Genomic DNA, 15,524 nt, shown 5'->3' on the forward strand with positions numbered 1-15,524 from the left:
TTTTGAATTTCGGCTCCAGATTTTCGACTCTTCCTTTAGTCAACCAAGAATGCACCTGTCCTTCTCTGCATCAGGGATGAAGAATAGGACCATTTGAAATAAATATAAGATGGTATGATAGGTGACAACGTAAGGGACCTACAACATTGATGTCAGTGTCAGAGCACTCACCGACGGATTGGTCGCTCAGAAAAATAGTTTTTTTCTATTTTTAAATGAATTGTCTCACACTGACAAATACCAAAAATAAAATGCCCTCCACCATGGTAATTATGTCCCATCATAGCTCTCTAAGCCAATCGAAAATTAGAAATAATATTTTCAAGAAAATAAATTTTGCATTTACAGAAAATAAAAATATTCAACATTTTTCATGAAACTTTTGTTAGAATTGTAAAAAAATAGTGAAATAATGTAGAGTCAACGCATTTTGACTGTGATAGTCCCTGACGAGGTAGGGACTAAGAACACAACACATTGTAGGTATGTAATAATAATATGTAGTTCAACGAACTGTCACGCTGATAACAATGTCTTCTTCAATATTATGCAACAATTATAACAATGTTGCTTATTATTTTGTCTTACCCACCATAAAAGGTAGAGTATGTTGTTGCTTTCAAGAATCAAATAGTGCCTAACAATTTTTTGACATCTTTTTGCAAGAAAATGAATAAACAATATTAAGAACTATTTTCAACTTTGCATCCATTATATACTCTTGAATTTCTTAACCAAAAATTGTTTCAATATCGAAGAAGTTTATCTGAAGTGATTGAATAGTGAATTAGTCATAGTAAGGATATCTGCATAGATGATATATGGACCTAACAAAAAGGGTTTTCCTGAAACCTCAATACTCAATGGAAACGTAGTCGCTGCATATTGTTCTACAGCATTTCCATTTTTGTCCACCAGAAATTTTGTGAGGTTCCACTTTATTCCATCGCCAAAAAGCCCACCTTTGCTCGACTTCAAGAACTTGTAGAGAGGAGTTGCATCACTACCATTAACTTCAGCCTACATCATAGAGCTATCACTTAACCCCAAAGATACAAAAAAAAACAACTACATCGACTAGTTATTTTAAATGAATCATCTTTCATAACAAGAAAATAAATAAGAGGAGATATAAAAAACAAAATATGAAGACCTTGTCAAATATGGGAAACTCTGCTTTAAAGTGAGTGCAAGCCATTTCTGCAATCTGCGCATTATCACCTAGTTCTTGTCCACCAATTTGATCGCAAGGGAAGGTCACTATTTATAACCCTGCAAATAGTTCACCAGGCTCATTACGTTGTCAGAAAAGTTTCAGGAGTTTGAAAACAAAATAAAGTTATGAAAAGTGGTTTAATGAAAATTGTTGGTAATTATTGAACCACTCAACATCATGTTGACTCTCTAGCTAAGTAGATATTATTGAACTTTTAAATATGTCTTCAATTTAAAAGACATTCATTAGAGAAATTTTGAGGTTTAAAATTGACCTCTTAAGGAATATTATAAAATAATAGTGAAAATAATAAAATAAGATTAAATTTTTTTGAAGGGAAAAAAAAAAAAAACCCTAAAATTTCAACTCGTATTTCGAACTTATCTTTTTATGATTTTATTCAAATTTCGAGCAAGAGCAGTGATTGAATGCAGAATTTAATTTTCCATCCAAATAGTAGCCATGTTGCATACTTTCGATAGACCCTACTACACAAAAAATGTGAAATACATGAAAAAACGTAATTGCAATCACGTTTTTTTCATGCAACTTGGGTACGCCTCACGCTCAAAAGTTAAATAAAATCATAGAGAGATAAATTAAAAAAGTTATTTTTATTCATTTATTTTTTCTTGTTTTCATGCTATTTTTGTTGAAGATAATGGAGAATATCCTAGAATAGGTAGAGTTGGTTCACGTAGCCTTAGGATAGGAATTAGTTTATATTTCTTAGGATGTTGTTCTAACTTCCCTAAAACCATGTATTCTATTTAATGTGTAATGTTGATGAACAATGTAGAGCGTTCTGCAGAGCCAGACTCTCCTGGTTCAGACTCTCTTTCGTAGAGCTGACCAGTGGGTTTTATTTTCATTAATACAAACATTGCCATTTTTATCATGGTATCAGAGCGTCAGGGCTGAGGAACCTGTACGCTGGCTGGTGGGTGGTTCTTTGAACTGAAATCGTCGTAGGTTTTGAGTGGATAGCTGTGACGATAGCACTACTACACTTCTCATAATTTTTATTTTTCAGTCGTTGTATTTTTCCAGTGTACAGCTGCGACGATGGTCTCAAAAAATTGGTGTATTTCTACGACAGTCTCAAATATTGGGCGTATATCTGCGACTAGTCTCAGAAAATTGATGTATATCTGCGATGGTCTTGGATATTGGGAAAATATTTGCGACGATCGTGTAAATCAAATAAATTGCAAAGGGAGCCAAAAACAAGGTTGTAGTTGTCAGAGAAGCTGAGTGGGGAAGCCAAGAACAAGGCTTTAGCTGACAACAGGTGGTTTTCTGGAGGCTAAGAAGGAAGCCACGAAGATCTGCACGTGTGTTGCAAGATCAAAGAACAGTGATCTGTCTCTGTCATAGAGCTGGGGTAAACTTAACATCTTTTACCTGTCGAAATTTTTTTTTCTAAATTGCCCAGATGAATAACAATATTTTTTAAGCATGCATGAACGAGCATAACAAGCTCGATGGTTCCAATTATGCAAATTGGAAGTTTAAGATGTAGACTCTACTAGAAGCGCAGAGTGCCTGGACGTTTGTGAATGGGGATGAGCCGAGGCCCACGGCTGGATCAACAACAATGCCAAATTGGGAGAAACGAGAAAGCAGAGCAAGGACAATGTTAAAGATGTCAGTGAAAGACTGTATTATATCGCACATCAGAGAAGGTAAGTCAGCTAACGAGATCTGGGGAATTCTGAAGGAATTGTACGAGATCAGAAATTCAAATTGTCTTTTGTTCCTCAAGAGTAAGATTATGTCCATGAAAATGGAGGAGAATGAAACGCTAGCTTCATTTGTAGCAAGGATCAAGGATCTGAAAACTAAATTATCAGCTATTGGTCATACAATGGACGATACAGATCTTGTAACCATTACAATGAATGGTGTCACTGATGATTATCATATGTTCATCACTGGGATTAATGCCATAGAAAAGATCCCGCATTTCGAAGAGTTGACAGGTATACTGATGCAGGAAGAAGAGAGGAGATCAACTCCGAAGCCCCAGAGTTCTGATCTTGCATTGGTGGCGAGGAAGAACTTCTACAAAGGGAAAGGAGGTCCACAACAGCAAAACAGAGCAAGTTCACATAAACGGCCAATTCTAACCCAACGTATGCATCCAAATAAAAACTACTCTGAAACTAAATGTTTTTATTGCAGAAAATTGGGTCATATTGCCAGGGAATGTAGGAAAAAGAAGTATCATGAAGAATAGCAGAAGCCAAAGAGACATGCAGGTCATCTCGCGAATGGTGATCAGGTGCAGAATTTGAGGTTGTTCATGGAAAATCGTGATGAAAATGTTGATGCAGACATCTGGTATGTAGATTCAGGAGCGTCAACACACATGACAGGGAACAAGCACTGGCTGGAGGATTTTAAAGAGATCAATGAAGGCGCACAGATTTACCTAGGAGATGACAGAAGTCATCAAATCAAAGGATGTGGGAAAGTTTCTGTCATTCTACCTGATGGTAATATTAAACAAATTTACAATCTAATGTGTGTGCCTAGAATAACAAAGAACTTGATTTCTGTATCAATGATTACAGATCAAGATTTGAAAGTTGAATTTTTAAAATCTAACTGTTACATTAAGGATTTTCTAGATGGAATGAAGACAATTGCTACAGGAATCCGGACAGGAGGACTGTACAAGTTGGATGTGAGACCTGCACTGGTTTGAGCATTGACAACAATGAGCCTGAGTACAGAAGAGCTTTGGCACCAAAGATTCGGCCACATCAATTACAATGATTTGCTGTTACTACAGAGGAAAGAAATGGTAAGAGATCTTCCTATGCTAAAGCAAGTACATAATGATTGCGATGCTTGTAATTTAAGAAAAATGCATAGAGAAGAATTCCTTGCTAGAGTAGAAAAGAAACAGAGGGATATACTGGAGTTAGTGCACACAGACCTTTGTGGTCCCATGCAGAAAAAATCATTAGGAGGTGCAATGTATTTTCTATTGTTTATTGATAAATGGACGGAGTTTTCTTGGGTGTATTTATTAAGTAAGAAGAGTCATACATTCAAATACTTTAAGCAGTTTAAAAATATGATTGAAAGACAAACATGGAAACAGATAAAAATTCTCCGTTCTGATCAAGGGGGAGAATATAGGAAAGATGAGCTGATCAGATATTGTAAAGATGATGGAATTTTGCAGCAGTTTACAACACCCCATACTCCACAACAGAATGGAGTAAAAAAAAGGAAGAACAGAACTCTGGTGGAATGTGCGAGAAGTATGTTGAAAGGTAAGAATCTTTCAAATGGTTTTTGGGCTGAAGCAGTGAGTACTGTGGTTTATTTAAAAAATAAGAGTCCTACAAGAAGTCTTGAGTTTAAAACTCCTTTTGAAGATTTGTATGGATATAAGCCTGCAATAAAACACTTAAGAATATTTGGATGTAAATCATTTGCCCACATACCCAAGGAAGATAGAAAGTAATTAGACTCAAAAGCCATCAGATGCACTTTTATAGGGTATTGTTCGTCATATAAAGCATACATATTATTTAATCCCTCTACTCACAAGATCTTTGTTAGTAGAGATGTTAAATTCCATGAGCAGGATAGTAAATAAACTAATGAGCACTATGATGGATGGGACATTCCGTACTTTGAAGAAGAGGATGCAGAGAACAATCAGGATCAGCAACAAACAAAGGCAGAGCATGAGCAACAGCAACAACAGTAACAACAACAACAACAATAGCAGCAGCAGCAAGAAGAAATAAGGTTTGAAACCACCACCCCACCACTCAGGAGATCAGGTAGGAAAGCTCAAATGCCAGCAAGATATAGGGAAAATGCATTTCTAACTAGTATGATGAATGTTGTTGAACCATCTAGTTATATAGAAGCAAATGAAAGTAATGAATGGAAAATAGCCATGGAACAGGAATATGATTCAATAATCAGAAACAACACTTGGGAATTGGTAGAACTCCCTAGAGGAAAACAAGTCATAGGTTGCAACCGAAAATCAATGCAGATTGAACTATAAAAAGACTGAAAGCTAGGTTGGTTGCAAAGGGGTATACACAAAAAAAAAGGGATATATTATGAAGAAACCTTCGCCCTTGTAGCTAAATTGAACACCATCAGAATGTTAATTGCTTTAGCTACTAGAAACATTGGATGATGCACCAACTAGATGTAAAGTCTGCATTTCTGAACGGGGAACTGAAAGAAGAGGTTTATTTAGAGAAACAAGAAGGGTTTGTATAGAAGGGAAAAGAACATTTAGTCTGTAGGTTGAAGAAAGCACTCTATGGACTAAAACCAGCTCCCAAGTCATGGTATGAGAAAATTGATTCATTTTTTCTACAAGCTGGCTATCATAGAAGTAAGAATGACCCTAATCTTTACACCATGAAAGATGAACAAGGGTGTGTAGTGTTGATTTCATTATATGTAGATGATTTGATAATTACAGGTGATGCTATATATCCAATTGATGAAATCAAGCAGCAGATGTCACATATGTTTGAGATGAAGCATCTCGATGAACTTAGATACTGTTTAGGTCTCAAAATCTGGAGAGATTCAGGTCAAACATTTCTATCTCAAGAAAAGTATGTCAAAGGCATGTTAATGAAGTTTAGAATGGATCAGTGCAAGTCTGCACCGGTACCATCGCAACAGAACATGAAATTGCAGTGTGAGGATGGCTCAAAAGCAGCGGATGCAAGACTTTACAGATAGCTGGTTGGGAGTCTGATCTACCTAACCACCACTAGACCTGATTTGGCTTATGCAGTCAGCATGTTAAGCCAATTTATGTCTAAGCCACTTGAAAGCCATTGGAATGCAGTGAAGAATGTTTTGAGGTATCTACAAGGTACTGTAGATTATGGAATTATTTACACTGACTCTTCTGATGTTGAATTGGCAGGACTTGCAGATTCAGATTGGGCAGGAGATGTAGATGATCGCATATCTATAATAGGGTATGCATTCAGTCTTGGATCCGGGGTGATCACTTGGAGCACCAAGAAATAGAACACAGTCTCCTTGTCCTCAGCAGACGCGGAGTATCAAGCCATGTGTGCAGAAATGTGCGAGGCAGTTTGGTTGCGGAGACTTCTCCAGGATGTTGGGGAAGAGCAGACAGTGGCAACAACAATCAGATGCAACAATCAAAGTTCAATCAAGCTGGCCAACAATCCAGTGTTTCATAAAAACACTAAACATATTCATACTCAATTCCATTTTGTTAGGGAGAAAGTGCAATATAAAGAAATTCATCTTGAATATTGTAATACATGTGATAATGTTGCGAACATTTTCACTAAGCCCCTTGGAAAAGTAAAATTTCAAATGTTTAGGAAGATGTTAGGCATATATGTGAACCCATTCTCCATTAAGGGGGAGTGTTGAAGATAATGGAGAATATCCTAGAATAGGTAGAGTTGGTTCACGTAGTCTCAAGATAGGAATTAGTTTCTATTTCTTAGGATTCTGTTTGTTGAGATTTTCTGTTTGGGATGAAATAGGAAAAATCTCAGCTGATGACAAATATAGGGATTCAGTTCCTAGATTAGCTCCAGGTTGTTGGGAGGGAGTTAATGCCTCCTATATTTGATGTGAGGGAGTTATGAGGCTGTTAGATTCTCTAGGCTATATAACAGGCAACCATTCGGATGGTTTGCAAGAGAGTGTGAGAGTTTTGTGAGGCTTTCATGATGTAATCTCCTAATTTGAATAATAAATTCCTGATGCCTATGTTTGGTGGACGTAGCCCAGATTGGTTGGGTGAACCACGTTAAAAATTGTCTTCTATGTGCTTGATTGTTCTGCTGTGTTAATTCTGTGTTTATTTAATTTTGCTGTGCACCTGATCCAACAATTGGTATCAGAGCAAGTTGGAGGAGCGGCATTGCTGAAGCACGGAGTTGGTTTTCAGGTGGAGCGTTGGCTATGCTGGAGCAGTGAGGGAGCTGTGCGGTATTACCTGGTGCGTTGATCGATGATCGAGGCGCTGCCTGGAGGTGATCGCTGTGGAGCTGTTCAAACAGCGATGGATATTGAAAAGGTTTTGATATACCCTGCGTTCCATTTGAAATAACCTGCAAATTGTGCGCTGAATAAAGGTATGCGCAGTCAAAACGTGGATTTATTTAAAACCTGCGTGGATTTATTTAAAAGACGGCGTGGTTTGATACATATTTGAAAACGGTATGGTTTTTTATATCAGCACGAATATGTAATATAAAACGGTGCTACATTCAAACAAAAAGGCGTGGTTATATTTCAGCGTGCATATATGTGATTATTTGCACCTGCGTTAATATATATATCAAAAACCGCATAGATATGATGTTTTGGCAAACAGCGTGGAAACAATAAAAAACAGCATGTATATATATAATCCAAAACAGCCTGAATTATATTTCCAACAGCGTATCTATATTGGAACCCGCGTGAATTATGTGGATTTGATGTGTTTTAAACCAGCGTCTATATATATTGGACAATGGCATGGATATATATGTTATAAACAACATATATATGTTATATGTTAAAACTTTTATAACATATAAAAGTTATATGTTAAAACTTTTATATATGCGCTGTGTTTTTTAAATTTATGCGCTGTGTATGCTTGGAGTAGTAACGCTCAAAACAGGCCAGGAAATTAAAGACTTAACAGATGAAATATACAGCTGGTGTTTTTTGGGTGATATATCTGGTGTGGGCATATTTATGTGCTGGGATATTGAGTTTTTTTTTTAGGGATGGATATCACATTTTTTAATATAAGTGCAAAGGGCAGTTTTTGTTTTAAAGGCAAAGGCAGAAAGGCATAGGCAGTTTTTTCTATTGCTGGTATTTAAAGTTGGATATTGGAGATTATTGTGTTTGTTGATACAAATGGCGAAAACTCAAAGTGCCCGGTTTGAAATTGAGAAATTTAATGGCAAGAATAATTTTGAGATCTAGAAGGTGAAGATGCACGATCTACTGGTTCAACAAGGTGTGGCGAAAGCACTGTTGGGGAAAAACAAAAGGCCTCCTTCCATGACGGAGGATGATTGGGATGAGATGGACGATAGAGCTCTGAGCGCAATTCGGTTATGTCTGGCGGACGATGTTCTGTTCAACATTGTGTCAGAGAAAACTGCCGCAGGCTTGTGGTCGAAGTTTGAGAAGCTCTATATGACGAAATCTTTGACAAATCGAATTCTCCTGAAACGGCAGCTTTACAGTTTGCGGATGAAAGAAGGTACCTCAATTGCTGATCACATGAATGTTTTTAATACCTTGTTGGTGCAATTAAACAGTCTAGATGTGAAATTTGATTCAGAGGATAAGGCGATAACTTTATTATGTTCATTGCCCGAATCCTGGGATCACTTTGTTACTTCCATAAGTTTTAGTACATCAGAAATTCTTGAGTTTGATGATGTTGTTGGAGCCTTGTTGGCTGAGGAGACGAGGAAGAGGTCGAATGCAGACACCTCTACATTAGAGGTAATGATGGCCAGAGGTCGCTCACGAGAGAGACACTCCGGGGGAAAGCATAGCGACTCTCACTCAAAGTCCAAAGGAAAGAAGCCAAAGATGAAGTGCTGGCATTGTGGCAAGGCTGGACATCTGAAAAAGGATTGCTGGAAGCGAAAGCAGGCTGCTAAAGAAGGCTCTTCGACAGAAAAGAAGGAAGCCAACACCACAGATACAGGTTCAGTATCTGGTTCAGGTATGAGTGATGAAGTATTGTCAGTTAATATTTCAAAACATGATCAACATTGGTTGTTAGATTCCGGGGCATCTAACCACATGTGTATTCATAAAGATTGGTTTAAAACATATAAATCAATTGATGATGGTGTTGTGTACATGGGTAATGATGTAACATGTAATATTGTGGGAATTGGGAGCATACAACTGCAAATGTTTGATGGGACAACCAAAATATTAACTGATGTGAGGCATGTACCAGATTTAAGGAAAATTTTGATTTCATTAGGAGCACTTGATTCAAATGGATATAAAACTGTAATTCAAGGTGGAGTTATGAAAATCTATAAAGGTATCTTACTAGTGATGAAAGCTAAGAAAGTAGGAAATCTATTTCAGTTAGAAGGTAGAACTGGGTTAGATCATGTGTCTGTGTCTGAACATGACAGTAGTTCCATTCGCTTATGGCATCAAAGATTGGGGCATATGAGTGAAAGAGGATTGAAAATTTTGGCTGACCGAAAGTTACTTCCTAATCTAAGATCTGGAAAATTGGATTTCTGTAAACATTGTCTGTTTGGTAAACAAAATAAACAAAAGTTTAAAACAGGCAAACATACTAGTAAAGGCATACTTGATTATATCCATTCAGATGTTTGGGGTCCAGCCCCTACAGCGTCATATGGTGGTTCGTCTTATTTTGTATCATTCATTGATGACTTCTCTCGGAAAGTTTGGGTCTACATGTTGAAAAAGAAGTCTGATGTTTTTACAGTTTTCAAGCAATTTAGAGCATTGGTAGAAAACAACACTGGTAGAACAATAAAATGTTTAAGAACTGACAATGGTGGTGAGTTTTCCTCCAAGGAGTTTGACAGCTATTGCAAGGATGCAGGGATCGAAAGACATAAGACCACGGTTTATACTCCTCAGCAGAATGGAGTTGTTGAACGCATGAACAGGACTCTTCTAGAGAGAGCAAGGTGTATGCTGAGTAACGTCGGGTTGCCAAAGGAGTTGTGGACGGAAGCAGTGGCAACCTCTTGTTATGTGATAAACCGATCTCCATCAACGGCAATAGACTGCAAGGTTCCGCAAGAGGTATGGACAGGACACCCTTGTGACTATTCTAAACTCAGAGTGTTTGGTTGTGATGCATATGCTCTAGTGCCTAAACATCAGTGAACTAAATTAGATCCAAAGTCTAAAAGGTATATCTTTGTTGGGTATGGTGATGGAACAAAGGGATTTAGATTGTGGGATCCTACTACCCGCAAAATCATCATCAACAGAGATGTAAGGTTTAATGAATCCTCTCTTGTACAGTTAGATGTAGATAGAAGATTGAAACAGGATGATGTATCTGATTTCCAGCATATTCAGTTTGACAGCATTTCTAATGATAGTCATAACGACCATAGTTCAGATTCTAGTAATGAACAGGTTTCAGAATCAGATTATGAACAGGGTTCAGATGGAGGACATGAACAGGTCTCAGATGGCGATCATGAAGAAATTCCTACAGTTGATAGACAGCCAATTGTGGAAGCACCAGAAACATTCTTAAGGAGGTCTACAAGGATCAAACGCCTTCCGAGAAGGTATGATGATCGTGTTACTTCAGTTGCTTTGATCGCTAATGATGATGAACCTTTGTGTTATCAGGAAGCTGTAGAAGGTTCAAATAGTGACAAATGGAAAGCAGCCATGAAGGAAGAAATGATGGCCTTAGGTAAGAATGGTACGTGGGATCTGGTTGAACTTCCCAAAGGCAAGAAAACTGTGGGATGCAAGTGGGTCTTCAAGCTGAAACAGGGTGTGAATGATACGGAAGACAGGTACAAAGCGAGACTGGTTGCAAAAGGGTTTTCTCAGAAAGCTGGCATAGACTTTCATGAGATATTTTCACCAGTGGTTAAAATTGTTTCAATTAGAATTGTGTTATCATTAGTGGCTTTGTTTGATTTGGAGTTGCAGCAGTTAGATGTTAAGACTGCATTTCTACATGGTGATTTAGATGAGGAAATATATATGGAACAACCGGAAGGGTTTGTTCAGCATCGCAATACGAAATTTGTCTGCAGGCTCAAGAAGTCATTATATGGCCTGAAGCAGTCGCCTCGGCAGTGGTATAAGAAGTTTGATTCTTTCCTGTTGAGTCAGAAATATGTAAGAAGTGAATATGATCATTGTGTGTATTTTAAGCAGTTAAATAATGGCATGTTCATTATCTTAGTGTTATATGTTGATGATATGCTTTTAGCAAGCAAAAGCATTGAAGAAATCAACAGGTTGAAGACTCAGATGGCAAGGACGTTTGATATGAAAGATCTAGGAGCCGCAAGACAGATTTTGGGCATGGAGATTTTCAGAGACAGGAGTAATGGTAAGTTGTGGCTATCACAACAGAAGTATGTTGAGAAAATACTTTTGAGGTTTGGTATGAACAATGTGAAGCCTGTGTCTGTCCCTTTAGCTTCCCATTTTAAGCTTTCTTCGAGTTTATGTCCTAATACAGATGAAGAAAAGGATTATATGTCTCGAATTCCTTATGCCAATGTAGTAGGATGTTTGATGTATGCGATCGTGTGTACGCGACCAGATATTTCTCATGCAGTTGGGGTTGTCAGCAGGTACATGGCAAATCCGGGTAAAGAGCACTGGTCAGCAGTGAAATGGGTGCTTCGGTATTTGAGAGGCACAAGTAGTTATTGTATTTCTTACAATAAGAGTAGTGAATTTGTTTGCGGATATGTTGATTCCGATTTTGCATGTGATTTGGATAAGAGAAGATAAACTTCAGGGTACGTCTTTACTCTTGCAGGTGGAGCTATAAGCTGGATGTCAAAGCTACAGAACATTGTTGCTTTATCCACTACTGAAGCAGAATACATTGCTGCTTCTCATGCTTGCAAAGAGGCAGTTTGGTTGAAAGGTTTGCTTGGTGAGTTTGGTAGGTGACAGGACAACATCAGGTTACTTTGTGACAGTCAAAGTGCAATACATTTGGCTAAGAATCCGGCCTATCATAGTAAGTCAAAGCATATTCCAATCAAATATCATTTTGTAAGACAGGTTATCACTGAAAGGGGAGTTTCTCTTGAAAAGGTGCATACAAAGGAGAACTGTGCATACATGTTCACGAAACCAGTTTTGTTGGAGAAGCTACGCTGGTGTTTAGCTTCTCTTGGCTTGCAGAAAAGATAAAATAATAATAACAGGGCATCAGGCGAATTGTTGTCAAGGTGGAGATTGTTGAGATTTTCTGTTTGGGATGAAATAGGAAAAATCTCAGCTGATGACAACAATAGGGATTCAGTTCCTAGATTAGCTCCAGGTTGTTGGGAGGGAGTTAATGCCTCCTATATTTGATGTGAGGGAGTTATGAGGCTGTTAGATTCTCTAGGCTATATAACAGGCAACCATTCAGATGGTTTGCAAGAGAGTGTGAGAGTTTTGTGAGGCTTTCATGATGTAATCTCCTAATTTGAATAATAAATTCCTCATGCCTATGTTTGGTGGACGTAGCCCAGATTGATTGGGTGAACCACGTTAAAAATTGTCTTCTATGTGCTTGATTGTTCTGCTGTGTTAATTCTGTGTTTATTTAATTTTGTTGTGCACCTGATCCAACACTGTTCTAACTTTCATAAAACCATGTATTCTATTTAATGTGTAATGTTGATGAACAATGTAGAGTGTTCTGTGGAGCAAGACTCTCCTAGTTCAGACTCTCTTTCGTAGAGTTGACGAGTGGGTTTTATTTTCATTAATACAAACATTTCCAATTTTATCAATTGTTTACATCAAAGTCTTTGTAAGAAAACTTCTCATACAACCTAAACTATTTGGTAAAATTAACTTCCCAATCAAAGGAATTTGGTCTAATGTAACCCAATATAAATGTGGGCATGTCTATTGTTAAAACGCCAATTTCATGGCTTCATGATTGATAAGCAATCTTGTCTATGGTTAAAACCTTAATTTCATGGCTTCATGATTAATAACACAATCTCAATTATGGACTTTGTCACTGGGTACTTCTCTCATAAATGCTTATGGGGTGAAAAAAACAGTAACAAAGTGCATTATATAAAAATAATTGGATCAGCCAAGAAAAGACTTAAAATGTAGGCTATGTAGGCTACATAAACCAAGATGAAGCCACTCTCAATCAAAAAGAACTCACTAAGATGAAGGCACTCTCAACCAAAAACAGAAGTCACTACAAGGGATCCAATGCTCAAACTGGGGCCACACAAAATATCTGACTCCGTGTAGACAAACCCTGAGACAAGATGCTACTCAGGGGAACCTCTTGTAAAGAGAGCAACTGAAATAAAAATTGGATCTCAAATGTTATAGCAGTCTGACCTTGAATAATAATAGAGGCGCTCGAATCAATGAAATTTAAAGATGGGTATAGTTTTACTAACAAAACAAATAGCAATCCATAAACCATGAAGCACAGAAGATCATTTTTTCTTCTTCCAATACATTATTTTTAAAACATGTCATCGCATAAATTCTATCGACAGTGAAGCAGAATTGTGAAAATTTACCATTGAGAGGCAACGTTGACAATGAGTAAAACCTTTCCCTTTTAGACGCTGAGATCCACATCATTATCCTGCATGCCCTGCATACAACTTAACAGTATTAATTCAGGATTTCATATGTAAATGGGTTTACAGATAATATTATTAGAGAAAACAGTTTAAAGAAATAAATTAATATGAAGATAGAAATTACCTTGACTGTGAAATCATAAACATATGAAGACTGTTTTGATGCGCTCCCAGTCATGGGTGTCAAATTTGCAGATAACCGAACCTGAAAAATATCAAAATCCTGAGTGGGTACTCTTGGTTTAATTCAAGAACAAAAGCGCAAAAATGAATGGCATAGGTCAAACCTAAATTAATAATGATGAAGTGTCTCCAAAAATTATGGTATATCTTGCATATGTCAAAGCTAAATTAATAATGATAAAGTGTTTCTTTGGCCAGAACTAATAAAAAATTAAATTCCATTATCATATTTATTTTTATATGCTTCCTAATTCTTATATAAAAATCAATTCAAACTATTCAAAATATCTAATGTGATAGTTAAGTGTTATTTTTTCAACTAAATTCAAATTTCTACTTCCTAATAAAAATTATAATACCTTGCAACTTTTTTAGATTTTCATTATAATAATTATAACCGTGTGAATTAGTTATATATCCTAACAAGGTGAATGAAAGAAATATCCATTTTTCTATTATTCATTCTTTATAATGGCATATATGAAAAGTCAAAGAGCAAATATAAATGGAGTTTTTATGTCATTAATTATATACCATGTCTATTTTCAAATTGGAAAATTGTATTCACTAGGATATTGTAATTAAAGGTATTTATTAAAATATTAGATGTAATTTCTTAAATTTGTAAGTATAATTTTGGATATTGTGATTATTAAAAAAATTGTATGGGTTTTTATTATAAAAAAGTTAAATTCATTTTAGTTTCAAATGTATCTTAATCTTAGATTTATGTAATGGAATTTAATTAATATAGATTTATTTTGACTGTCTTAGTATGTATTGATAAGGATCAAATTCTTGGAGGTGAAATTTTTTTCTAGATTGTAAAATCATCAAGAAAAATTACACTTCATGGGATTTGATCCCTCTTGAGGCCCGCTAAATCTAGAGCTAAGATGGATTTACACTGGTTTTATAATTAATATATTTTTGAAAATGGAATGTATCTAGAGTTAAGATGGATCTACACTGGTTTTATAACTAATAATTTTTTTAAATAGAATGTTTAATGTAGGATAGTATAATACATTGTAGGTGGAGATGTTTGAGGAAATTGGATATAAGCACAATGCTAATGTAATGTTTTGATTTAAAGAGCATGAAATAATTGGCAACATTTTGTAAATACTTCTTCATGTCCATTAAAGAAAATAGAGTCAAAAAATTAAAAAGTTATTTAAGAGGCATTTTTATTTATTACTTACCATTAACATATTTTTAAATGGGAGAAAGGGAATCTTGGAGTGAATTATGAGATGAATATTTATGATGAGATAAAAAAAAGGTTGTTTAGGTAGTAATCTAAACACATGATGAATTAGTTTTTTCTCAGTTACTTAAACTAATGGGAGAAATCAACACTTTTGGCCTAAAATATGAATTAATCATTTTGAATCTGTGGAATTATATATATCGGATGTTAACATTACATAGTATAATTTTGATATAGGTATTTGAGGGTCTTAAATATATTTGTACATTAAAATAACAATTTCATCATTTCCAAAATTTCAATTTCAGCATATATTACATAATTAGATTTACATTATAGCATAACCAAAAATTTCAAAAACAAAGAATGTTTATCCATGTTAATTTGTGTAATCTATGTATCATAAAAATGAGCACTACTATTTGTGTAACAGCCCTAGTGAAAATTCCATGTAATAAAAGTTAAAAACAATAACCACGGTTGATGGGACACTTATTCGAAGCTAAATGTTGAACAAGACATCGTAGGGGGTGTTCATTTGGTTGTTTATAGCTAAGGAAATTGGAAA

The 15,524-nt window shown here is 36.0% G+C and overlaps 1 pseudogene; it reads right to left on the reverse strand.

The window, feature by feature from the left end:
• Positions 1-626: 626 nt before the first annotated feature.
• Positions 627-13,738, reverse strand: LOC149148199 (putative phospholipid hydroperoxide glutathione peroxidase; annotated as a pseudogene).
• Between the last annotated feature and the right edge of the window lie 1,786 nt (positions 13,739-15,524).

The sequence above is a fragment of the Pinus tabuliformis genome, chromosome 9 (assembly GCF_031772625.1).
Source record: "Pinus tabuliformis cultivar Carrire ecotype Pingquan chromosome 9, CPIR1, whole genome shotgun sequence".
Taxonomy (NCBI): domain Eukaryota; kingdom Viridiplantae; phylum Streptophyta; class Pinopsida; order Pinales; family Pinaceae; genus Pinus; species Pinus tabuliformis.